Source organism: Theropithecus gelada, chromosome X (genome assembly GCF_003255815.1).
Source record: "Theropithecus gelada isolate Dixy chromosome X, Tgel_1.0, whole genome shotgun sequence".
Lineage (NCBI taxonomy): Eukaryota > Metazoa > Chordata > Mammalia > Primates > Cercopithecidae > Theropithecus > Theropithecus gelada.
In genome coordinates, this window is record NC_037689.1 from 96518868 (window position 1) to 96546532 (window position 27665).

The window sequence follows — 27665 nt, forward strand, 5'->3', positions numbered from 1 at the left end:
CAGCTGAGAGATGGGCTAGAAAGACTTCATTACCTCCTGATTAAGGATAGGATTAAGGACAGGATTGGTCCTCCACTGTAGATTGAGGTTAATCAGTGCAGTTGTGGTGTGATTAAGGACAAAAAAAGTGAGACAAGGTCAGTGACATTCAGAGCCAGGAAACAAACTTCAAGAATTCAGAGTAAAGTCAAGCAAAGGATGCCTTTAATTTGTTGGAATTCATTATCTGGTATTTCATGAAAAAGATGTGAATGCTTTTAACATAGGTAGAGGGCAGCCTTTTCACCTGCACACTCAATTGCATTGCCACTTACTGGCTCATGGACAATTAAGGTGTCATTTTTCTCCCTTTTTTAAATCTGTTTTTTTCCATCATTACTAGATCATTTCCATCATTATGAATTTGTATGTAAATTCACTACGTTTTATCCCTGTGATGCTTGAATTTAATTGTTTCATATGACAAGTTTGCTCATCTCAGGAAAGCTCCTTCAGGATTCTGGTTGCTCTCTGTGGTATTATAAAAAATGTATTTGGCTTTTTAGCAATGGGTTTGCCACCAGAACACAGGTGTCATGAAAAGCACACCTAAAAGCCAAAATGGGAAAGGAAAAGGCTCATGTCAGCATCATCGTCATTGGACATCAAGATTCAGGCAAGCCCACCACTACTGGCCATCTGGTGGACAAAAGAACCATTGAAAACTTTGAGGAGGCTGCTGAGATGGGAAAGGGCTTTTTCAAGTATGCCTGGGTCTTAGATAAACGGAAATCTGAGTGTGAATGTGGTGTCACTATTGATATCTCCCTATGGAAATTTGAAATCAGCAAGTACTACATGACTTACTGATGCCCCAAGACACAGAAACTTTACCAAAAACATGATTACAGGCACATCTTAGGCTAACTATTCTGTCCTAATGCTTGCTGCTGGTGTTGGTGAATTTGAAGCTAGTATCTCCAAGAATAGGCAAACCTGTAAGCATGCCCTTCTGGCTTATACACTGGGTGTGAAACAATTAATTATTTGTGTTAACAAAATGGATTCCACTAAGCCACCCTGCAGTTAGAAGAAATATGAAGAATTTATTAAGGAAGTCTGCACTTACATTAAGAAAATTGGCTGCATTCTTGGAAGAAGTGGCATAGGTACAAAAAACAAAAAAGAAAACAAAATTGGCTAGAACTCCAACACAGAAGCATGTGTGCCAAGTTCTGGTTGGAATGATGACAATATGCTGGAACCAAGTGCTTAGCATGCCTTGGATCTAGCGATGAAAAGTCACCTGTAAAGATGGCAATGCTAATAGAATCATGCTGCTTGAAGCTCTGGACTGCATCCTATCACCAACTCATCCAACTGCCAAGTCCTTTTGTCTGCCTCTCCAGAATGTCTATAAAATCGATGGTATTGTTACTGTCCCTGGTGGCCAAATGGAGGCTGGTATTCTCAAACCTGGCATGGTGGTCACCTTTGCTCCAGTCAATGTTACAACTGAAGTGAAGTCTGTTGAAATGCACCATGAAGCTTTGAGTGAAGTTCTTTCTGGTGACAATTTGGGCTTCAGTATCTAGAATTTGTCTGTTAAGATGTTCATCATGGCAACATTGCTGGTGACAGCAAACATAATCAATCAATTGGCTTCAGTGCTCCGGTGATTATCCTGAACCATCCAGGTTAAGTCAGTGCTGGCTATGACCCTGTACTAAATTGTCACACAGCTCACATTGCTTGCAAGTTTGCCGAGCTGAAGGAACTGATTGATTGCTGTTCTGATAAGAAGCTGGAAGATGGCCCCATATTCTAGAAGTCTGGCGATGCTGCCATCATGGATATGATTCCTGGCAAGCCCACGTGTGTTGAGAGTCTCTCTGACTATCCTCCTCTGGATTGTTTTGCTGTTTGTGGTATGAGGCAGACAGTTGCTGTGGATGTCATCAAAGCAGTGGACCAGATTGCTGTTGGAGCTGGCAAGGTCACCAAATATTCCCAGAAAGCTCAGAAGGCTAAACGCATATTATCTCTAATACCTGCCACCCCAGTCTTAATCAGTGGTAGAAGAATGGTCCCAGAACTGTTTGTTTCAATTGACCATTTAATAGTAAAAGACTGGTTAATAATAACAATGCATCATAAAACCTTCAAAATAAAAGGAGAATGTTTTGTGGACCATTTTGGGTTTGCTTATTTTTATTTTTATTTTTTTGCATGTGGCAGTTTTAAGTTATTAGTTTTTAAAATCAGTACTTTTTATTTTCTTTTTTCTGACTTTTATTTTTTAAGTTCAGAAAGTGTATGTGTGGATTTGTTACATGGGTGAATTGTGTGCCATGGGGATTTGATGTCCAGATTATTTTGTCCCGCAGGCAATGAGCATAGTACCACATAGGTAGTTTTTGATGCTCATCCTCCTCCCACCCTCCACCTTAAGTAGGCCCAAGTGTCTATTGTCTATTGTCCCCTTCTTTGTGTCCATGTGTACTCAATGTTTAGCTTCCACTTATAAGTCAGAACATGCAGTATTTGGTTTTCTGTCTTTTGTTAGTTCATTTAGAATAATGGCCTCCAGCTCTATTGATATCAATGCAAAGGACATGATTTCATTCTTCTTTATGGCAATGTAGAATTCTGTGGTGTACATGTATCACATTTTCTTTATCCAGTCCACCACTGATGGTTATATAGGTTGCTTTCATGTCTTTGCTATTGTGAATAGTGCTGGGATGAATATATGCATGCATGTGTCTTTGTGATAGAACAATTTAATATTCTTTTGGGTTTATACCCAGCAATAGGATTGCTGGATCAAATGGTATTTCTGTATTAAATTATTTGAGAAATTTCCAACTGCTTTCCACAGTGGCTAAACTAATTTACATTCCCACCAGTGGTGTATACATGTTCCCTTTTCTCTGCAACCTTGCCAGTATCTGTTATTTTTTGTTTTTAATAATAGCCATTCTGACTGGTGTGAAGTGGTATCACATTGTGGTTTTGATTTGCATTGCTCTAATGATTAGCAATGTTGAGCATGTTTTCATATGCTTGTTGGCTGCATCTATTTTGTCTTTTGAGAAGTATCTGTTCATGTCCTTTGCCCATTTTTTAATGTGTTTTTTTTTTTTTTTTTTTTGCTGTTAAGTTCCATATAGATTCTGAATATTAGACCTTCGTCAGATGCATAGTTTGCAAATATTTTATCCCATTCTGTAGGTTGTATGTTTATTCTGCTGATAATTTCTTTTGTTGTTCAGAAGCTCTTTAGTTTAATTAGGTCCCACTTGTCAAATTTTTTTTTTTTATATTGCTTTTGTTGTCTGCATCATGAAATGTTTGCCAGGGCCTATGTCCAAAATGATACTTCCTAGATTTTCTTCTAGGTTTTTCGTGGTTTTAGGTGTTACATTTAAGTGTTTCATCCATCTCAAGTTGATTTTTATATTTGTTGAAAGGAAGGAATCCAGGTTCAATCTTCTGCATGAGGCTAGCCAGTTATCCCAGTACCATTTATTGAATAGGAAATCCTTTCCCCATTGCTTGTTTTTGTCAGCTTTGTTGAAGATCAGATGATTGTCGGTGTGTGGTTTTATTTCAGGGTTCTCTAACCTGTTCTATTGGTCTATGTGTCTATTTTTGTGCCAATACCATGCTATTTTGTTTGCTGTATCCTTGTAGTATAGTTTGAAGTCTGGTTGGGTGATGTCTCCAGCTTTGTTCCTTTTGCTTAGGATGGCTTTGGCTAGTCAGGCTCTTTTTTCATTCCTTATACGTTTTGTTTTTTTTTTTTTTTCTCCTGATTCTGTGAAAAATGTCACTGGTAGTTTGATAGGAATAGCATTGAATCTGTGAATTGTTTTGGGCACTATGACCATTTTAACAATATCAATTGTTCCTATCCATGATCATGGAATGTTTTTCCGTTTGTTCATGTCATGTCTGATTTATTTCAGCATTGTTTTATAATTCTTGTTGCAGAAATATTTCACCTTCCTGGTTAGCTGTATTCATAGGTATTTTATTCTTTTTGTGGCTATTGTGAATGGGATTACTTTCTTGATTTTTCTCTCAGCTTGGTGCATTGATTTTGTATCCTGAAACTTTGCTGAAGTTGTTTATCAGATTGAGGTGTCTTTGGGCAGAGACTATGGGGTTTCCAGGTATAGAATCATATGATCTGGGAAGAGAGATAGTATGACTTCCTTTCTTTCTTCCTATTTGGTTGCCTTTTATTTCTTTTTCTTGCCTGATGGCTCTGACTAGGACTTTCAGCACTATCTTGAATAGGCGTAGTGAGAGTGGGCATCCTTGTCTTGTTCTGTTTCTCAAGAGAAATGCTTTCAGCTTTTGCCCATTCAGTATGATGTTGGCTGTGGGTTTGTTATAGATGGCTCTTATTCTGAGGTATACACTTTGATGTCTAGCTTGTTGAGGGTTTCTAACATGAAGGGATGTTGAATTTATTAGTATTGAAAGCCTTTATGGCATCTATTGAGATGATTATATGCTTTTGTTTTTAGTTCTATTTATGTAAAATGAGTACTTTTAATGGAAACAACTTGCCCAAAAAAAATATGTTATAGAATTTTGAGACCCATAAAACAAACTTCAATGAGAAAAAAATACATATTATAGATATTTGCTTAATATATAAATATATTTCATATATTTATATAATATATTTAGCTAATATAAATATATAATAAATTTATATATAAATAAATGTGTTTATAAATATTTATATGTAAATATTAATATCTATTTATATTAACTAAATGTATATTTATATTATATAATATATATTTGAACTAAATATATTTCTAAAAATATATTTATTTCAAATATATTTAGTTTATATAAATATATATTTAGTTTATATAAATACATTTTATTTTATATACTTGTATTTATTTTATATATAGATACATTCTTTATAATAAACATTAATTTTATATAAATATATAAAAGTTTTAGATAATAAATATGCATACTAATTTTATATTATATACATAAAGATTAACAAAGTAGATAGACAGCTAGCCAGACTAATAATAAAGAAAAGAGAAAAGAATCAAATAGACACAATAAAAATAAAAAAGGGAATATCACCAATGATCCCACAGAAATACAAACTGCCATCAGAGAATACCATAAACACCTCTATGCAAATAAATTGGAAAATCTGGAAGAAATGGATAAATTCCTGGACACATACACCCTCCCAAGACTAAACCAGGAAGAAGTCAAATCCCTGAATAGACCAATAACAAGCTCTGAAATTGAGGCAGTAATTAATAGCCTACAAACCAAAAAAAGCCCAGGACCAGACAGATTCACAGCCAACTTGTACCAGAGGTACAAAGAAGAGCTGGTACCATTCCTTCTGAAACTATTCCAAACAACAGAAAAAGAGAGACTCCTCCCTAACTCATTTTATGAAGCCAGCATTATCCTGATACTAAAACCTGGCAGAGATACAACAAAAATAGAAAATTTCAGGCCAGTATCCCTGATGAACATCAAAGCGAAAATCCTCAATAAAATACTGGCAAACTGAATCCAGCAGCACATTAAAAAACGTATCCATCACGATCAAGTCGGCTTCATCCCTGGGATGCAAGGCTGGTTTAATATACACAAATCAATAAATGTAATTGATCACATAAACAGAACCAATGACAAAAAGCACATGATTATCTCAATAGATGCAGAAAAGGCCTTCGATATAATTCAATGCCCCTTCATGCTAAAAACACTCAATAAGCTAGGTATTGATGGAACATATCTCAAAATACTAAGAGTTATTTATAACAAACCTACAGCCAATGTCATACTGAATGGGCAAAAGCTGGAAGCATTCCCTTTGAAAACTGGCACAAGAAAAGGATGCCCTTTCTCTCCATGCCCTCTCTCTCCACTCTGATTCAACATATTATTGGATGTTCTATTCAGCATAATCAGGCAAGAGAAAAAATTAAAAGGTATTCAAATAAGAAGAGAGGAAGTCAAATTGTCTCTGTTTGCAGATGACATGATTGTATATTTAGAAAACCCCATCATCTCAGCCCAAAAACTCCTTAAGCTGATAAGCAACTTCAGCAAAGTCTCAGGATACAAAATCAATGTGCAAAAATCACAAGCTTTCCTATACATCAATAATAGACAAACAGAGAGCCAAATCATGAGTGAACTCCCATTCACAACTGCTACAAAGAGAATAAAATACCTAGAAATCCAACTTACAAGGGATGCAAAGGACCTCTTCAAAAAGAACTAGAAACCACCACTCAAGGAAATCAGAGAGGACACAAACAAATGCAAAAACGTTCCATGCACATGGATAGAAAGAATCACTATCGTGAAAATGGCCATACTACCCAAAGTAATTCATAAATTCAATGCTATTCCCATCAAGCTACCATTGACTTTCTTCATAAAATTAGAAAAAACTACTTTAAATTTCATATGGAAACAAAAAAGAGCCCGTATAGCCAAGACAATCCTAAGCCAAAAGAACAAAGCTGGAGGAATCACACTATCTGACTTCAAACTATACTACAAGGCCACAGTAACCAAAACAGCATGGTACTGGTACCAAAACAGATATATAGACCAATGGTACAGAACAGAGGGCTCAGAGATAACAACACACATCTACAAACATCTGATCTTTGACAAACCTGACAAAAACAAGCAATGGGGAAAGCATTCCCTATTTAATAAATTGTGTTGGGAAAACTGGCTAGCCACAAGCAGAAAACTGAAACTGGACCCCTCCCTTACACCTTATACAAAAATTAACTGAAGACAGGTTAAAGAATTAAACGTAAGACCTATAAACCATATTAACCCTAGAAGAAAACCTAGGCAATACCATTCAGGACATAGGCCTGGGCAAAGACTTCGTGACTAAAACACCAAAAGCAATGGCAACAAAAGCCAAAATAGACAAATGGGATCTAATTAAACTAAAGAACTTCTTCACTGCAAAAGAAACTATCATCAGAGTGAACAGGCAACCTACAGAATGGGAGAAAATGTTTGCAATCTATCCATCTGATAAAGGGCTAATATCCAGAATCTACAAGGAACTTAAATTTACAAAAAAAAAAAAAAAAAAAAAAAACCACAAACAACCCCATGAAAAGGATATGAACAGACACTTCTCGAAAGAAGATATGTATGCAGCTGACAAACATATGAAAAAAAGCTCATCACCCGTCATTAGAGAAATGCAAATCAAAACCACAATGAGATACCATCTTACGCCAGTTAGAATGGTGATCATTAAAAAGTTAGGAAACAACAGATGCTGGAGAGGATATGGAGAAATAGTAATGCTTTTACACTGTTGGTGGGAGTGTAAATTAGTTCAACCATTGTGGAAGACAGTGTGGCAATTCCTCAGGGATCTAGAACCAGAAATACCATTTGACCCAACAATCCCATTACTGGGTATACACCCAAAGGATTATAAGTCATTCTACTATAAAGACACATGCACACATATGTTTATTGCAGCACTATTCACAATAGCAAAGACTTGGAACCAACCCAAATGCCCATCAATGATAGGCTGGATAAAGAAAATGTGGCACATACACACCATGGAATACTATGCAGCCATAAAAAAGAATGAGTTCATTTCCTTTGCAGGAACATGGATGAAGCTGGAAACCATCATTCTCAGCAAAATAGCACAGGAACAGAAAACCAAACACCTCATGTTCTCACTCATAACTGGGAGTTGAACAATGAGAACACATGGGCACAGGGAGGGGAATATCACACACCATGGCCTGTCAGTGGGTGGGGGCAATGGGAGGAAAAGCATTAGGAGAAATACCTAAGGTAGATGACGAGTTGATGGGTGCAGCAAACCACCATGGCACATATATACCTATGTAACAAACCTGCATGTTCTGCACGTGTATCCCAGAACTTAAAGTATAAATACACACACACACACACACACACACACACACATATATATTTATAAACTGATTCAAAGACAAGAACAAGATAAAGGAATTGGAGATGGATTAGCATAGAGAAGAGATGCGTAAGGAACTTGTACATTACTGCTTTCAGATTTTTGATAATGAAGTTGTTAACCAATTGGACAAAAAACAGAAGGGAGTTAAAATTAAAATTGGAAAGATTTCACTTTGGTCAAAGGGTGTATTTTTATTTTTATGTTTTAAATAACATTCTTCTATTCATTCACCAATCATTTTTGTAGCCTCCATTTTAATCTGGGCTATTCCAAGGTGCTGAAGTTTTTCAATGATGACCAGTCAGAATCTCAGATTCTACTGGGCTTAAAGCTGGATGGAGCTGGATGTCAAGGTTATAAAATGCCAAGAAAGGCCATTGAAACTCATTAAAGAGTCTCTTTGCATTGTTAAAATAAATAAATAAATAAGTTTTATTTAAATAAATATACATATTAACTTTATATAAATATATATTTATGAAACATATTTTAAATAAATATCATATACATGAATTGATGTAAATAAATATATATCATACAATATATATTTTTATATAATACATCATTTAATATGTTTGATCTTTGTACTCAGTTCTTGGCGCAGATCATTGGCAATTCCTGAGTGACAGTAGTGCCTTTTGTTGTTCTTAATGAGTCTCTTTTAACATCATCTGAGTTTATGCTAATGAAGTGACTAAGCATTGGGCCCCTAGATAGCTTTAGGTAGGGGGTTAGTCACTAGAAAGACAAAACTCATGATTAGAGGGTTAGAACTTTCAGTCCCATCTCCTAACATCTGGCGAGGGAATGGAAGCTGTTTGAGTTATCTGAAAACTCTTGGACAATGGGATTCAGAGAGCTTTGGAGCTGTTGAACACAATGAAATGCTAGGAGAATGGTGCATTCATAATGGGAATGGAAGCTCCATATCCCCCCCCACCATAACTTGCCCTGTGTATTTCTTCCAGTTGGCTATTTCCATTTTGTAGCCTTCATAATAAACCAGTACACCTAACTAAACTATTCTCTTGAGTTCTGTGGGTTGTTCTGCTCAATTATCAAACCTGAGGAGGTATTTGGGATTGTGGAAACGCCTGAATTTATAGCCAGTTGGTCAGGAGTATAGGTGGTTCTTAGGACTTGTAACTGGTATCTGAAGTTGGGGAAGTCTTGTGGGACTAAGCCCTTAACCTGTTGTTTATGTGCTAACTCTGGGAGTTAGTTTCAGAGTTAACCTGAATTACTGGACACCCAGTTGGTGTCAGAGAATTGGTTATTGGTGTCAGAATAAAACATGTACGCAATTGGTTTCAGAAGTGGTGTCAGAGAAAACACCACCAAGGTCTTGTCCTTTTTTCTTAGAAAACATAAAAAAAAAGAAGGTTAGTGGTATGAGTTCTTGTTGCTATAGCTGTCTTGAGGCCAAAACTGATACTCCTAATCCGTCTTTTTTCATATTTGCTAGATTACCTTTACCATCAGTTAGTACCCCTGTTGATCCAGGGGGCTTACCTGGTGAGATGACCCATGATCTCTTCAATGGACTGAATTGTGTTCCTCCAAAATTCATAAGTTGAAGTCCCAACCCCAGTCACTTGTGTGACTGTATTTGAACATAGGGCCTTCAGGAGGTAATTAAAATTAAATGAAGTCATAAGCATAGGGACTGATATGGTTTGGCTATATGTCCCTACCCAAATCTCATGTCTAATTGTAATCCCCACAGGTCAGGGGAGGGGGCCTGGTGGGAGGTGATTGAATCATGGGGCAGTCGTCCTTCTTGCTGTTCTTGTGATCTGTTCTCACGAGATCTGTTTGATTGAAACAGTTCTCACGAGATCTGTTTGATTGAAAGTGTGTAGCACTTCCCCCTTCACACTCTCTCTCTCCTGCTTGGACATGTGACGATGTGCTCACTTCCTTTTCGCCTTCTGCCATGATTGTAAGTTTCAGAGGCCTCCTGGTCATACTTCCTGCTAAGCCTGTGAAACTGTGAGTCAAACCTCTTTTCTTCATAAATTACCCAGTCCCGGGTAGTTCCTTATAGCAGCAATGTGAGAACAGACTAATACAGGGCCCTAATCTGATAAGATTGCTGGCCCTATAAGAAGAGGAAGAGAGGAGATTTCTTTCACTTTTCATGCAATTACACCAACGAAAAGATATGTGAGAACAAAGAGGCTGTCTGCAAGCCAGGAAGGAAGCCCCTACCAGAAACTAAACTTTTCCAGATCTTGATCTGGGAGTTCTAGCCTCAAGAATTATAGAATTAATTTTTGTTGTTTAAGCCATCTAGACTGTGATATTTTGTTAATACAGCTCTAGAAGACTAAAACACTCTCATCCCCAAGGGTTCTAGGTCCTATGTTACTGTCTTAGTCCATTTGTGCTAGTATAACAAAATACAAGAGACTGGGTAATTTATAATAAACAGAAATTTATTTTATTACAGTTTTGGAGGCTAGGAAGTCCAAAGATCAAGGTGGTGGCATACAGTGTCTGCTGAGGGCCTTCTTGCTGATCTTCCCATGGTGGGAGGTGGAAGGGCAAAAAAGGGGATGAATGCTGTGTCCTCACATATTAGAATAGGAGAAGAGCCAAACTGGGCATAAGCTAGTTCCCTCCAACCCTTTTATAATCCATTTGTGAGAGCAAAGCTCTCATAACTTAATCACTTCTCCAAAGGCCCCACCTCAATACCATGACAATGGGGATTAAATTTCAACGTGAATTTTGGAGGAGACACATTTAACCATAGTAGTCACTATGCCTTTCTCGGGTCATGGCTTCTGCCCTTGTCCATTTACTACAATATTGGGCAGGAGAGTACAAATAGACAATGGATGAATAGAATCCCAAATGTATCCTTCCCTGTTCCCATTAAGTAATAGCTATCCTATCTCCTCCAGGTTATCAAAGTCAAATACCCCTGCCAATATGATAACTAATGTTTTTGCTTGTTGGTCTCTTGGTTCTAGGAGCCTAAAGTTACCAGATGGCAGCTGTAACTTAAAGTTAATAAGGATTTTACTATATCCCTGGTTTAAGCATACTCTCCCTTGGAACCAGGTTTTCTAGACCCCTGAAAATTTCTATATCCTAATCCCTAGTCACTGTGACTATGTTACATTACATGGCAAATGGAACTTTACAGATGTAATTAAGGTTATTAATCAGCTGACCTTAAGAGAGAGAAATTATTCTGTATATCCAGGTGGGCCCAAACTAATCACATGGATTCTTAAAAGCAGTAAAGTGTTCTCTAAATAGAGAAAGGTGCATTAGAAGAGAGACATTAGAAGAAAAAGTCAGAGATTTAAAGCATGAGAAGGACCTGATATGCTGTTGCTGATTTTAAGATGGAGGAGGCAACGTGATGAGGAATGCAGGTGACCTTAATGAGTTGAAACAGGTTTCCAGCTGAGAGCCAGCAAAGAAATGAGGACCCCAGGCCTACATCCATAAAGAACTAAATTCGTCCAACAACCTCAAAATCTTGGTAGCAGATTCTATTCCAGAACCTTGAGATAAGATGCCACATCAATCAATACCTTGATATCAGCTTTATGAGACCCTTGATAGAAAGAGCCAACCATAACTTCTTAGCTACAGAACTATGGGTTAACATTTGTGTCATTTTTAGCTGCTAAGTTTGTGGAAATTTGTTACAGCAGCAATAGGAAATGAATGCATCCACAGAGTCTGAAGTTGCAGAGATAAGAAGCACACATTGCCAAGTGGGTCACTGAGGGTGATTATAAGCAGGGCCATTCCTACTTTTACCTTTTGGCTCTCAGAGACATGTATGATACCTACTAGGGACATGGCATTATATAAAGGTCATTATATAAAGGTCATTATATAAAGGCCATATCCTTATGGGTTGTACCCCATCCTTTTAAGATATGGTCTCAAGCTGGCTACTCAATTGATTCTTTATTATTACATCAATTTATAGGTGAGCAGCATCTAAATTATGCAGTATGTCATAGGCTCAGATAATTTCATGGATATAAGCCCACTACTAAAATCCCTTTTCTGTCAAGCTGGTCCTTGATCTCCAACAAAATCGTGTGGTATCCTATTGAGGCAGCAAGCACTCTGTAAGTTCCCAGATAGTCATGCTGGCCAAGGGAAGAAAGGAAATCTCATAGCTAGGATATATGCCAGTTCCAATAATGAAGAAAATTGCCTCCACAGTCTGGGATGGAAGGCATCTGATGTAATTCCCTTGCCACCAAGGGGTTGATTGGTCTCCTTGAAGGAAAGTGCCATGATAGTGACTCAGATAAAGTCTCGTTTATAGCTGGGGTTCTACATTTGGCAGCAGCAGTAGCTAGATCAGTCTTGGTTAGTAAGACTCAACGATGTTTAGCCCCTGCTTAGCCTCCATACTTGTGACCAGGGCTTTTTCATTCATGTGTCCATTGTACCAGACTGGAGTAGCCTAATTGGCCTAATTATGTTTTCTTTTGTTATTTACTGCCTCTTTCATGCCCTCTGGTAAGTGTTAAAATGCAAAACAAATATCTTCACATTGCATGCCAATTCCCATAGGTCAGTCCACTATGTTTCTTACACTGACCTCTTTATCTTTGATTTTTCAATCTTTTTTCTTCTAGGTTCCTGACCAAACAGCCAAGCCATTTTCCACTGCCTGTAAGTTCACATACATTCTAACTTCTGGCCAATTTTTTTTCTTACGAATTGGATAATCTTTGGGAGGTGATTAGGCTCCACTCTTATAAATGGGATTAATGGGATTAGTGCTCTTATTAGAGAGACTCAAAAGATAACAACCTTCCCTGATTCTGCCATATAAAGTTGAAATGACCATCTAGGAAGGGAGCCCTCACCAGACACTGAATAAACCAGCACCTCAATCTAGGACTTGCCAGCCTCCAGAACTGTGAGAAATAAGTTTCTGTTACTTATATGCTATCTGTTTATGGTATTTTGTTATAATAACCTGAGCTAAGATAAAAAAAACATGTCAAATTATGTCACTTTTCTGGTCTAGACCCTTAAGTGGCTTCTTACGTCACTCAAAATAAAACCCAAAGTGATTGCAACGGCCTACAAGGCCCCATATGATCAAGTACTTTCATATATCTTTGCCTTAATTTAAAACCACTATTGGTCAGGCACAGCGGCTCATGCCTGTAATCCCAGCACTTTAGGAGGCTGAAGCGAGTGGATCACTTGAGGTCAGGATGGATCCTGGGATAAACTTCCTGTAGCAAGAAGAAACTCAATGAAGACCCAAAGGGTTCTGGAACACAGTTATGTTTATTTTGGCAAGTCATCATTTTCTCTTTGAGAAACAGCTCCTAACTTGCTGATCTTGGCTCCACATCAAGTACTAATATGACCTGAGCTAGTCATGAGACAGGTGTAATTTGATTCACTAAGTCATATACTTGGACATACAACAGCATTTCATAATTCAGGAGAAGTGGTATACACAAGATGAGAATTGAAGAGATCCTGAAGGCCTAAGTAATTTGTATGGGTAGATGACTCATACTCCCAATATGCCTATTTCAGCTGCACTGGCATTCTTCTTGCAAATGACACCTTTGACTTCCTGGAGATTTTTTGATGACCAGCTAACAAAGGAGAAAAAAAATTTAGCCTGGTTTATAGATGGCTCTGAATAATGTGCTGACACTAGTAAAAAGTGGACTACTGCAGTATTACAGGCTCACTTAGAGGTTACCCTGAAAGACATTGATGAAGAGAAATCCTTCCAATTGGCTAAAATTCAAGCTGTATATCTCATTGTTCACTTTGCCTGGGAGGATATATGGCCTCAGGTGTGGATCATTAGTTATTCATGGGTAGTGGCTAATGGTTTGGCTGGGTGATCAGAAAGTTTGAAAGAATAAAATGGGAGGATTGGTGATAAGAAAGTTTAAGTAAAAGGCTTCTGCATGGATCACTTAGAATTGGCACCAACTGGGAGAATGTTTGTATCTCATGTAAACATTCACCCAAAGTCATCCTTGGCAGAACAGGCTTTCAATAATCATACAAAAAATGTCATTTTCTTATAATAACAGTTGGAGTCCTTTCCTCAGTCTTCCAGTGCTCATTCAGTGGGTTAATGAAAAATATGGCCATGATGGCAGGAATGAACTTTCTGCCTGGCATCAATAACAGGAAATCTCTCTCACCAAGGTTGGCCTTACTAAGTGCCCAATTTGCCTACAGTAACACCTGATTCTGAGCCTTATACACCCGGGGACCAGTCAGCCACCTAGTAACAGGTGACAACAGTGCAGTTTGTCATGAAGAGGGCTGCATTATTATTTTTTTAAATTTTATTTATTTATTTCTTTGAGATAGAGTCTCTGTCACCCAGGTTGGAGTGCATTGGCATGATCTCCGCTCACTGCAACCTCTGCCTCTGGTGTTCAAGCAATTCTCCTGCCTCAGCCTCCCAAGTAGCTGGGACTACAAGTGTGTACCACCACACTCTGCTAATTTTTGTATTTTTAGTAGAGACGGGGATTCACCATGTTGGCCAGGCTGATCTCGAACTCCTGACCTCAGGTGATCCACCTGCCTCGGCCTCCCAAAGTGGCTACATCATTATTATTATTATTATTATTGCTGGGATAAAATATTTTGATCTTCTTTCTTGCTTCTGTTAGCACCATCATTCATGTATTGAATGCCATAAACACAGTCATAATATCCCACACAATATTACCTTTAACAAAAGATTTATCTTTTAGCAAAAGAAAAGAAGTAAGGCAATGAGTTGGCTGATTTCCATGTGATTCACTGCTCTTGTGAAAAACTGCCACCTAGAAGCAAATTGGTTTTTGGAATGATACACTGTACTAAAGACACAATGATTATGCCAATTAGGAGACAGATATGTGAGGTTGGGGTACCCTTCTATGGGATGTAGTATTTCATCTAAACCAGTGATCAATGTATGGTCCAGCTTCTTCCATAATTATAGGTCCCATAGGTCTGGGAACCAATGGGAGAAAGTGGGAATGGCATCTCTTTCTCATTATTACACCTAATAAAACACTCATGATTTTCACTTCCCATTTCTTCAATTCTAAGGTTTGTTGATTGAAAGATCTTAGTACTCAAAAGGGTAATATTTCCACCTGGAGAAATAATAACGGTTACACTGAATTGAAAACTGAAATATCAACCATTCACTTCAGGTGCCTTATTTACATGGGTTAAACAAGCAAAATATGGAATTACATTAGTAACTTGGATAAGATTGCTGTTACACAATTTAAGTAGAGAGAAGTAGCATCCATGAGGGTGCTCTTAGTATAGCTACATCCAATGGTCAGTGATAAAAGGAAATAATATTAAAACTCTAATCAAATAGAAAACACTACCCACAAATATGATACCTTGGAATTCAAAAAAAAAGGGCAGAAGCAGGAAAGTTTTTCTGACCTTCTCCTGCCCCCTTTCTTCTGAAACAGGCCACTGCTTATTCCCTGGAGCAGGCCGTAAAAGCTACGAAAGTCATCCTCTGACCTTCTGCCTCCCTTCTTTCCGGAAGACTCTCATGTGATAGGTGTCCTGCCCTATACCCAGAGGGAAGGAATGTCAGACAAAGACACCAAGAAAAATCTGAACAGGCCTTGCTCAGTATCCCCCACCCATTAGTTTATTACCATGATATCATACCCTTTTGTCCTTCAATCATACTTCTGCAAGACTGTCCATAAAAATATATACACCTCTCTGTTTCTTTGGGTCTTCATTTCTGAAGGCTCCCTTATCAGGTGAAACTTACATTAAATAAATTTGTATGCTTTTGTCTTGTTCATCTGTCTTCTTTTATTGGGACCTCCGCCATTAATCTTATAATAAGTGAGGACAATATTTGTTTTTATCTCCCCTACAAGGCAGAACCACTGAGGGCTTAGATCCTTCAGGAATAAACATTTGGTCACTCACAGGTAAAGAACCCTAGCAAGTAAAGATGCTGGCCGAGAGAAAAGAAAAAGTGAAACGGGAAGCAGAGGAAGAAAGCCATTAACCCCAATTGTGGCCTTGTGACCACGTACAGAAAAGAGGACTGTAGCCTCCATCTATGTGATTCTCCTTGCTGCTGTATGCATTTGCATATTTTAATAAATTTTATCCTATCTTCCTAAGCATTAAACAGGCGTATTGTTAATCATTAAAATTATGGGATATTTGTTATCGTTAAGCTTACCAGTTAGAATATTGAGAAGGAATAATTTTATGTTGTAAAAAGGGGAACAATGGCCATTACTGAGACACCATGGTTTTAGAACTACATAAAGCAAGGAAAAGAACTTTTGGTTGATAACTTTTGCAGAGATAGCACAGTTTTGTTCACCTTAATGAATGATATTTTAGAATCAATAATGTATTTTTCTTTTTAGTAAACCTGATTGAAAAAGACATTGTTTAAAAAGATATTTTTCTTTATTAAATTATAAAGTTTTTTTTCTCATGTTAGAGAAAATTTGGATTTGATTGATTACTGGCTAAATATGTGTCCAATAAGTAAGTTTGTGATTTTCTTAACTGCATTCTTAAAATGTATATATTGTATAAAATTATTTTTAGAACTAGAGACACACTGCCATAGTGTGATATACCAGAAGATGTTTCAGAATGTATTTAAGAGAAAATTATTTTTTATGCCAAGATTTTCATAGTGGTGCTTGTGAATTTGGCTTTTGTCCAATTTTATTTCGATAAAGAAAATATTCTCCATGGTACAACTGATCTTCCTCTATTCCATTCTATAGTGAAATCACGTCCAGAAACTGAGACACGGAAAGAAAGTGACTATAATGAGATAAGTGGAGAGTTATTTTTACCTTATTGTAGAATCTAGAAGAAAGGGAATGTTGCTAAGAAAGAAACATCAGAACAACAGAAAATTGTTGGTTAATTAATAGTTTCATTTTAAAATATTCTTTGTTTTCCATTTTGCCTCATGTGAAAATCTCCTATTAAAATTTTACTAAAATGTACATACTTCCTGCTGTGAAAATCTGTTTTAAACCATCCTTAATGATTCTAATATGAGAGCTTCTAATATATCTTGAAGCAATTCAAGGAAAGGATAGCTGCAAAGGATACATTTAACTTACTTTAAAATTTTCTTTTTATTTATTAAGCTAGTTTAATTAACATTTGACTCTTACATGCTTGGAAAATCGAGAGAAAATACCAAATGTTTATTCTTACCAATGCTATTCAATTTTCCACTTTTTATTAATGACTTTTTATAGAAGGTAAATTTATGAAAGAATATGGTATAGTTTTTCAATGATAAAATATTATATTAACCTTAACTTTGAAAGGAGCACATTTTTGCAGAAGGGAAATGTATAAGCATGTGAATTATTTTTCTTTGGTTATAACTAGCAATTTGTTTCTGTGGAATTTGTGTTGCTGGTGGAGTATTCAGTGCACCTACGTTCATCTATTTTTAGCACTGGCACATGGTCATAGACTGAACTATATATGGAAAACACGCTCATACACTCTTATTTTCTAAAATACAGTGTTTAGTGCCTTGTTTTCCATCAACTCAATATAAGGGATTTTTCATGTGGAAATATAATTCCCCTGCCCTCTTTCTTTGAGCTGTGCTCCAATCTTAAAGCCAGTAAAATTCATGTTTACTATTCTCTAGTAAAAATAGCACAATGGTGAGAAAAATTATAATTGCACACCATTCACTTTAATACCATCATTACAATAAGAGTTTAATTTACCATCATCTGATATTTAGTAGCAAAATGAATGTAGTTCACTTTGACACTGCCCTGATTGCAGATATCCTAATGAATAGTTCTATGATTGATTGGGTAGATGACATCAGCACAATTATAGGCCTGTGTGAGCATTAAATAGCCAAATTGTTGGGGGGAGAAACACATGAAAGCCTGGAGTGGAATGTAGATAGAGTTGGAATATAAGCAGGGTTCGAGTAGAATAGAACCCTTCTTTATGGAAATGTGCTTGGAACAATTTCACAGGAAGCAGTTGCTGTTAGGCACTATTGCTATAGCTGGAAGAACAATTTTCTCTTTTGTAACAACAACAACAACAAAATGCACTGCCCCAGCATCACACCCTCTTTCTTAGCTTAGGTTGCCAAGACAGGATTTTCCCAATGAGATCTTCAATTCAATTATATAACATGATTCTTTCTTTCTGATATTGTAAATTAAAAATCAATGAATTGAGAATCACAACCTTTTTAAAACAAAAATTCAAAGGCATGGGTTATGTGTGCCTAACTGAATTAAATAAAACCATTTCACCAATCAATTATGCTGTTCTTCATTCATCCTTATTCAGGATGTTGGTTTGAAGAAAATTTTACAGTGCTCCATTCTCAGTCGCTCCTTGCTCTCTTTTTATGCCCACCCCCCCTCAGTACACAGGCACACACACCCTACACAATTAGTTAAAACCAAACTAAATTATTTGGGTCAGAGTTTTCTTAAGCTTTTTGAAGCTCTCCCAGGATCGTGCTTAAATATTCCTGTTGTAGCCTGGATATGTAACAGTCCGAGGTATGGAATGGTGGACACACACGGAAGACTAGGTCATCAGTTTCACAATTTCGGCCCTTAATGGGTTTATAATTCAGCTGTGCTAAGGCACAGTATGTGCTGATTTACATGTCTTCAGTCGACATGGACATTTCCTGAAAATAAAACACTGGGATTAGTATTACAAGGCAGCTTCCAATGCAAAAGATTAACCTTTGTTAAAAAATAGGATCCACTCTTCAAAAGGCTACATATAACTCATGCTGTACATTATATATCTTAAAATAATTATGTGAAGGATTAAGAAAAATACGATAGTGCTCTTCAATTATTTCTGGTCTCTCAGAGATTGGTACTATATGCTATGAATTTGAGATACTGGAGACAACATAGTTGGGACTGAGTAGGAAAATAGCATAGCACCATCCCTCCTCATTGTATTTTAGTTGATACCAATGATATACTATATACATGGTTTCCCAAACTTGGATGCTAATCAGAATTAATATAGGAGCTCATTAAAAACAAGAATTTCTGGGCTTTAACCTCAGACTTACTTAGTCAGAATCTGTATTTTCTCCAGCACCCCAATCACTAATGATTTTGACACAGCCAGGAAGAAACTACGCTTGAAACCTCTCTGTATTAGATTGAACAGCTAAGCTCAGATCCTATTCTTGGCAGCAAAACTGGTTTGGTGTCCATGCTCACAACACTATTTCACTTCTCCAAACCTGTTGCACCACCCTAGATGTGAGGATATATTGCTAAATACAAATAAACAAATTATTACTCTGGGCCTCAAACATCAAACAGGATCTTAAAATTATACTACACATAGGCTCTGCTTATACAAAATGAAATTAACTTTCATTTTGTAGGGACAATATAGGAACATGATTGCAACTTTTAACATTATGAAACATACAGGTTGGTTAATTTGGGCTTGTTTAAACAAATCACAGAAAAACTAGAGCCAAGGGACAATATTGCAGTTGAAGATGGTTAATTTAAGAGCAAATTAAGATCTTTTCATGAAGCAGGTAGTAAATCTATGAAAGTAATTAGAATGATAAATGACCAACCCCAAAACATAAATAGGTTCAAGAAGCATTTTAATCAGTTGTGGAGGATAAGTCCATAATGGATTTTTATGGAAGATAAGAAACCTTTGATATGACCCAGTATTCAAGCAAAAATGGGAAACAATGGAAGTGCAAATACAAGTTTTTCCATCTGATAAAAATTCTTGAAGACCCAACCACAGGTGGCTAAGATATAGTTTGCTTTTACATCAATGGATTTAAAGAATTTTGAGATTACTGAATATTATTTTCTTTCTTCCACTACAGAGTAGGTTGCTACACAAATCAAATAGTCTCACTGATTTTTAGAACTTTTAAAATGATTTCAGTGTGGAAACTGGAGCTAGTGCTTACAGATTTCAGAGGTACAAATGTAATCTTACACAAAGCAGCTCATTTTTACTTCTCATATAATGATGCGTCATCAAAATTAGACATACTAATGGATCATTAAGTTATTAAAGTTGTCTCTTTTAATTTGTTCTGGTACCTGGTATTCTGGTTAATTTATGGTGATTGGCAAATGTGCTGATAAGGTGCCCTGGGTCATCTGTATAAAACTCGAGGGTAGATGCTATTTAAATTAGCAGTTTTCTAAGCACACTTAAGCAATCAGTGTGGCTTCCACTTAAATTTTGGACAAGATGTAGAAGAATTTTCTATTAATTTCAAGCAGTTCAGTAATGCAAGTTGAGATTACTATTAGGTTGGTGCAAAATGAATTGCGGTTTAAATGTTTATGTTCAATGGCAAAAACTGCAATTACTTTTGTACCAAGCTTAATAGTATTTATAGTTGATCCATGGTATAATTTCTTTATCATCCCCACCCCAGCCCTCAGCATTTCTCTTCATTTATAATTCAAGGGAACAGTGGAATTGTGTGAATGAATTTCAAATCAATGAATCACCTTTTATCTTTCAACTTCCTGGAGTGAAATAAACTTGACTTCAGTTCTCTTGGTTCCCAACCTGCTTCAGAATTTGAGTCAATTTTCTTTTTCAGTATTCTTTAATACTAATGTCGACTTTTAATTCTAGGATTATGAAAATCATCTAAAGTGAATAGAAAGAATTTCTAATTGGGACAAAATGAATTCTCTGCGATTCCCTACCTTATGCTTTTACCAAGCTTTTTCTTCTGAGGATTAGGAAAGTATATTTCGAATCTTGACTATTGGTTATTTTTCTCCTTTGCTGTGTCCTGAGAGTTAGAGCAAACTGAAAACATGACAAAGTATTAAGACATTTTTCTAAACTAAAGCCTAGTTTTCCTTGATGTCCTGTTATCACTGCCAAGGTCAAGGTTATAAGTACCAGCAGAGTTAATCTGCCTCTGCAACTATGCTGTAATATTCAACACAGAAAGCTTCTGTGCCTAGTGTATCTCTGACTCTACCAGTTGCTGGGAAATGGCAGATTGAAGGACATTCAGAGTGGTTCATAACTTTGAAAAATCAATTATCAGTTAATAGAGCCTTTAGGACACCCTAGTCTTCAAGCATGGCCTTCTGCCACAAAAACACTCAAAAACTTTTTGCTGTTACAGTTACATTGTAGACAAAAATCCATTCCGTTTCTAGCTCCTTTCGTTAAACAATGCTGGGACAACACCTAAGGATTTGTTCACTTAGAAGCAGGCACATTTGATCTGGAAATGCCTTAGTGTAGTCCAGGTATGTACCAAATTTCTGATTTTGACTAAGTCTTCCACTTTCTCTAGTGGACAGCTTCCTACATTTTATTTTACCCCATGTAAATGTAAGGAAGTTGACACTACATATATATAGAAGACAGCTAAACAAATTGATAAAGGTGAATAGAGCTGTTAAGAAAACAAATTGTCAGAGTTAGATGACCTCTCTGCCTCCTGCCATCCCACTAAATCTAGCAAACACAATTATAAGACAAAGTGGTCCTAACCTGTGGAACCCTATCTCATATCCTGATGGAAGTTTTTGGCAAAATAAGATTAAGTGAAGTCTAATGTGACTGAGTGATCTGTTTAGCCTGGGGTTGGAAGGGTTCCCAGATAGTAGTACTTGCACTGCTAAAACTGGGACAGTCCTGGGCATTCTCGCACTGTCAGTCACTCTAGGTTTGATGACATTACTTTGTTTCTGAGCAGGAACACATCTCAATGAGTCTACAGATGCCCCGATATGTAGAAGACCAGGGCATATGTTGAAGACCAGGCCCTACTACATATAACATACTATCATTCTTTGAGGTCTTAATGATCCTTCCTTCTCTCTCAACCTCTGACTTTCCTGGGAGATAAATGAAAAGGAGCAAGAAAAGGCCATGATTTGGAGCCACATGATATAGTACTTATGGGAAATGATTATATCATGTAAAAATGGCAATGGAGTTGTAAGGAATCCTTGCCATCTTCGTATGCACCTTATTCGATATGGGTTTATCACAGGGCTGAAGTACTTGCTTGGTTAAAAGTACTGACAACTATTCAGTTCAAAATAATTTTTCAACATTTTCAGAGATATCAATGTCAATTAAAAAGCCTGGTTGCTATCTTAGAGGTGGAAAATAAAAATACTTATTTTTGTTTGTGTTCTGAGCTTTTAGTGCTTAAGTAATAAACTAGAAGTAATGCTGCATACAGATATTAGCAGAGTAATACAACATCTAACACCACAGACAAAGAGAATAACAAATGAAGACAAATTCGACTACTAATAGACACCTCTGGATCTGCAGCACCTAGAATAATGCTTGGTGTGTAGTAAACTGTCCCCTAATATATGTGGAATGAATGAATGATTAGCAGCTATGGTATCAAAACACATGCATTAAATCTATCAGCAAATGTTTATTGAATTTCTGCTAAGCACAAAGCACAAATCTGAAAGTTCAGTTGTTTTGCTTATCCATTTCTCTATGTTATTGTTTGAGTATTTTGTTTATCCATGTCAAAGTTCTGACCTATTAAGAAGTGCAGGGATAATAATAGTTTAATTTCTAGCTCAACTGATAGAAATGTTGTTAAGAGTCTCAGAAGTTGTTTTCTAAAATTCTGGGACTGGACACTTTGGATCCCTAATTATTATGTTACCTAGATTGATACCACTTTTTTCTTTTTCTTTTCCTTCCTTCCTTCCTTCCTTCCCTCCCTCCCTCCCTCCCTCCCTTCCTTCCTTCCTTCTTTCTTTCTCTCTCTCTCTCTTTATTTCTTTTTTGCCTTTAAGATAGGGTCTTGCTCTTTTGCCCAGGCTGAAATTCAGTGGTGTGATCATAACTCACTGCTGTCTTGACTTCCTGGGATCAAGCGATCCTCCCACCTCAGTCTCCCAAATAGCTGGGATCACAAGTGTGTGCCACAAAGCCCAGCTAATTTTTTTTTTTTTTTTTTTTTTTAGGAGGTAGAGATTCCCTGTGTTACCCAGGTTGGTCTTTAACTCCTGGGCTCAAGCGATCCCCCTCCCTCAGCCTCCCAAAGCTCTGGAATTACAGGCATGAGCCACCATGCCTGCCAAGATGACACTTTCTAAATATAATGTTCCAACTAACTGTGGTCAGGTTTAATGGCTATGTGGTTCATATCACACTTTTCCATTTCATTGATGGTTGTGTCAGCAGGAGAGAGTTGACAGCCTCAAAAAAGTTCCTTTTTCAGTCTATCTGGTCTACTGTATAAAGAGATAAATTTATTCTGATAGGATTTGGTTTTCACAAACCTATTACTTAATTTCTTTTTCCATTCAAATGGCCTGAATATAGATTTGGGGCAATTTTTCCAAACTTGTTTTATACAGGAAAATAAGGTAAGCTTAGATGTCTATTATTTCTAGAATCATTTTCCTCTTAGGGAAAATAGATAAATATAAATATATAAATATACCCTAACCATAACCCTACAAAAACTTTGACCTTATTTTTATAGAATTTTGGAATAAAAATCATCAGGATCTGCAGATTTTAACGCTATTTTTATACCTGAAAATTATCACGCAGTCAGCACAGTCTTTTGTTTCCTCTGACAATTAATAGAATTCTACAACATGATTTTTTTGTAGAAAAGGAATACAATACAGTCATGTATCCCTTAATGATGGGTGTGTTAGTCCATTCTCATACTGCTATAAAGAGCCACCTGAGACTGGGTAATTTATGAAGAAAAGAGGTTTAATTGACTCACAGTTTCTCAGGCTTAACAAGAAGCATGACGGGGAGGCCTCAGGAAATTTACAATCATGGCTGAAGGCGAAGGGGAAGCAAGCACATCTTACCATGGTGGAGCAGGAGAGACAGTGAGTGAGCAGGGAAGTGCTACATACTTTTAAACCATCAGATATCACATGCAGCTTTGTCAAATGTGAAAAATCATTCACAGTCTATTTTGCTGTGTCTCATTGACCCAGTTCCAGAACAGGCAGAAACCAAAACATTAACTTGTATGTTTATCTTCGTATCTCATGGCAGGTTAGAATGATCATGTGTTCTATACAGGTTTGAGTCTCCCTTATACAGCCAGGAAACAAAAGAAGACAGGTTACGTGGAAAGACATTATAAAGCACTGAGAACTAAGGCTTTATAATTATAGGAACCTGGGTTTGCCTCCTTTCTCTTCCATCTTCTAACTGAACAACTTTAGCGTGTGTAAGCCACAACATCTGCGGTTTTCTGAGGCTTGATCACACAACGAACATTACCAACTCATCTTTTGTCACAGTTTAATACTACAACAGGAACAGAGGCAAACGAGTGGGGACATAGACAGATCTAGGGTAATTTCTAGTCTATGCATGAAAGGAGTCCTTTAGTTTGTTATATGAGTTTTGACTCAGATATATTGCTTCCCTCTGATTGAGTTGCACAAGGGAAAAGCCAACTGAAAACACTAGCAATTAATTATTAAGTCATGTTTATATATTTATATCTTTCATACATATTCATCTATTTATTTAATATTTAGTGCTTTAATTATTAAACTGTTTTTGAACATTGTTTATGGGAGAATATTTTTGGCAGCCAAAATATATTTTCAAGTATAAACAGCTGAGTAAGAATCAGAGCATCATAGAAACAAGATAGAGCCTCCATCTCCTGAGTCCCTTATGGTGTTTTTGAAGTCAAAGTACTTAAAACAGGTAAAAGGATAGACTACTTTTCCCTATTTAAAAATATCAGCACGCAATCCATTCCCTGAGAAATTTAGGAAGTGATTCTACGCAAGAAAGGTCTTTATTTTAGAATTGTAAGAAAAAATAGCAAAAGTGCTCCTGTTATTTGGAAAGGTACACAGAAGGTATCAAAAGTTTTTGGTATTTGAGGTTAATTTTATATGAAGAGTAAAATGAAGAACTAGAAGAATTAAAATGATTTGAAACTCAAAACTTTTAGAAAATGTTGTTATTGAACTGCCAGCAAATGTAAGGATATTCAGCAGGTTTAGTGCTTGATTGCACGATGAAGAGGGTAAGAAGTAATTATTGTCAAGTTAAAATGGATTGACTTTGGTCTCATGTCATTTCTTATCTAATTATTTAATATAACATATAGTTGTAAAGGAAAGCAGCTTTATGTCATTCACATTTTGCAAAATTGAACTGTCCCTAGGTTACTTTGGAAGGGACAAGTGCCTAAAGTTTCCCTTTTTCACACAAGATTGTCCACCACCCCATCAGCAAATTATTTTAAATTAATTTGTTTAGCATGAAAGGAAACAAGAAGACACTGAAACCACTCAAGGAATATGAAATTCAATCCAATTTCCCATTTAATGAGCACCTATGATGCTGCATCTATAAGCACCTATGAGCTGTTATGGTGGCAATGTATTGAGAATCCAAAGTAAAGAAGACATAATTCCTGCCCACAAAAATCTTATAATCTCAAACTGAAAGGAGAAAGGAGAACTACAGAGTACACAATAATTAAAATACTCATATTTAACTAGATAAGCAGTGGGCGAGTGGGGAGAGAAAGAGAGAGAGAGAAAATGTAGCCTTTCCACTATTTAGTGTGCAATGCCCTATGATTAGCATGATAATGGAGGATAGAAAATTGAAATTCTATAGTCACAGTCCCCGCTTAACTGTCACAGGGTGAACAACTCTCTGTGCTGAGTGTGATTCTTGGGTTTAAGGTTTCTATTTTTTGTACAATCTGGTTCCTACATGCAAGTTAATTACTTTATCTACTGTTCAACCTAAGGGATAAACTTCCTGAGACATTTCTTTTCAAGATTAATTTGAAACTATATGAGTTTTTGATTTTCTTCTTGGATCTTTAGAACCCCACTCCCAAGTGAGGTTTGATTCTTCTGTTTAACTAACTAGGAATATGATCATAATGGAGTACAAGAGGGATTAAATTCTTCCCAAGGGTGGTAAAGTGAAGGTTTCAAAAAGGATATGGCCTATGAAGAGTAAGATTTCAAGAGATAGATTTAAAAAAATGCTATTATAGGCAAAGTGAGTAGTCAACCACTATGCAAAGGTATAAAAGCATCCAATGTGTGACAAGTATGGACAATGTAAGTAGACTGGAGTAGGTAGTGAATGAGGCATTTGAGGGCAGTCATGAGTGGTAAGGCTAAAAAGCTAGGTAAAGTTAGATAGTGGTAGTTCTAAGAAGTACAGCCTTTGCTCTGTAGGTGGTGACAGTCAGTGAAGGTTGTTAGTGAAGTGATATCATACTTGTGTTTTAGAAAGGTAATTCTTAGCTGCTACCTCATGCCTCTGACCTGGCAGAAGTTTCTTTTTGTTTTCCAGAAAACCACAAGAAGAGAGTATAGACAGCCGTTGCAGTACATTGAGCTCCATAGAGATAGCAGTGAGGCAAGCAAGAGAGAGCCAGATGGGCAATGGGTGACTCTGTGTCTTGCTGAGCAAAAATAACTAAATGTGGGCAAAGGAGGTCCTAAGAAGCTGAGAGGCACACTGTCATCATATGCATTCTTTTTGCAAACTTGTTGGGAGGAGCACAAGAAGAAGTACCCAGATACTTCAGTCAACTTTTCAGTTTTCTTTTTTTTTTTTTTTTTTTGCTTTTTGTTTTTTGAGAGACAGATATCGCTCTGTCACCGAGGCTGGAGTGCAATGGCGTGCTCTTGGCCCACTGCAACTTCTCAGAGTTTCCAAAAAAGTGCTCTGAGATGCAGAAGACCATGTATGTGAAAGAGAAAGGAAAAGTTGATGACAGAAAAGACAGACAAGGCCCACTATGAACGAGAAGTAAAAACATATATTCATCCTAAAAGGGAACCAAAAAGAAACACAAGGATCCCAATGTACTCATGAAGCATCTTTCAGCCTTTTTCTTGTTCTCTTCTGAATATTGCCACAATATCAAAAGAGAACACCCCAGCCTATCTGTTGGTGATGTTGCAACAAAACTGGAAGAGGTATGGAATGACACTGCTGCAGATGACAAGCGCCCTTATGAAAAGAAGGCCATGAAGCTGAAGAAAAAATACTAAAGGAAAAATGCTAAAGAAAAACCTGATTCAGCAAAAAAGGGAGTCACCAAGGCTGAAAAAAAAACAAGAAAAAGAAGGAAGAGGAGGATGATAAAGATGAAGATGATAATGAATAAGTCGGTTCAAACAGTTTTTTTCTTCTCTATAAAGCATTTAACACCCCTGCACATAATTTACTCCTTGTAAAGAAAAAATGGAAATATCAGGCTGTCTAGGATTTGTTTATAAAATGTACAGTGTCTCTTATGTGTATAGTTAACACACTACCAAATGTGTCTTTAGATAGCCCTGTCCTGGTGGTATTTTCAATAGCCACTGACCTTGTCTGGTACAGTATAGGGGCTGTATATTGGCATGGAAGTTTAAAGCATGTTCTTGTTGATATACAGAACAAATTCGTTATATATGATGAAATGGTTTGGCTCTGTGTCCCCATGCAAATCATCTCGAATTGCAATCCCCACGTGTCGAGGGAGGGACCTGGTGGGAGGTGATTGAATCATGGGGGAAGATTTCCCCTTTGGTGCTGTTCTCTTGATAGTGAGGGAGTTATCATGAGATTTGGTTGTTTAAAAGAGTGTGGCACCTCTCCCCTCTCTCTCTTCCTC

The 27665-nt window shown here is 36.9% G+C and overlaps 1 pseudogene; it reads left to right on the forward strand.

The window, feature by feature from the left end:
• Nucleotides 1–600: 600 nt before the first annotated feature.
• On the forward strand, nt 601–27057 carry LOC112615217 (annotated as a pseudogene).
• The last annotated feature ends 608 nt before the right edge of the window (nt 27058–27665 follow it).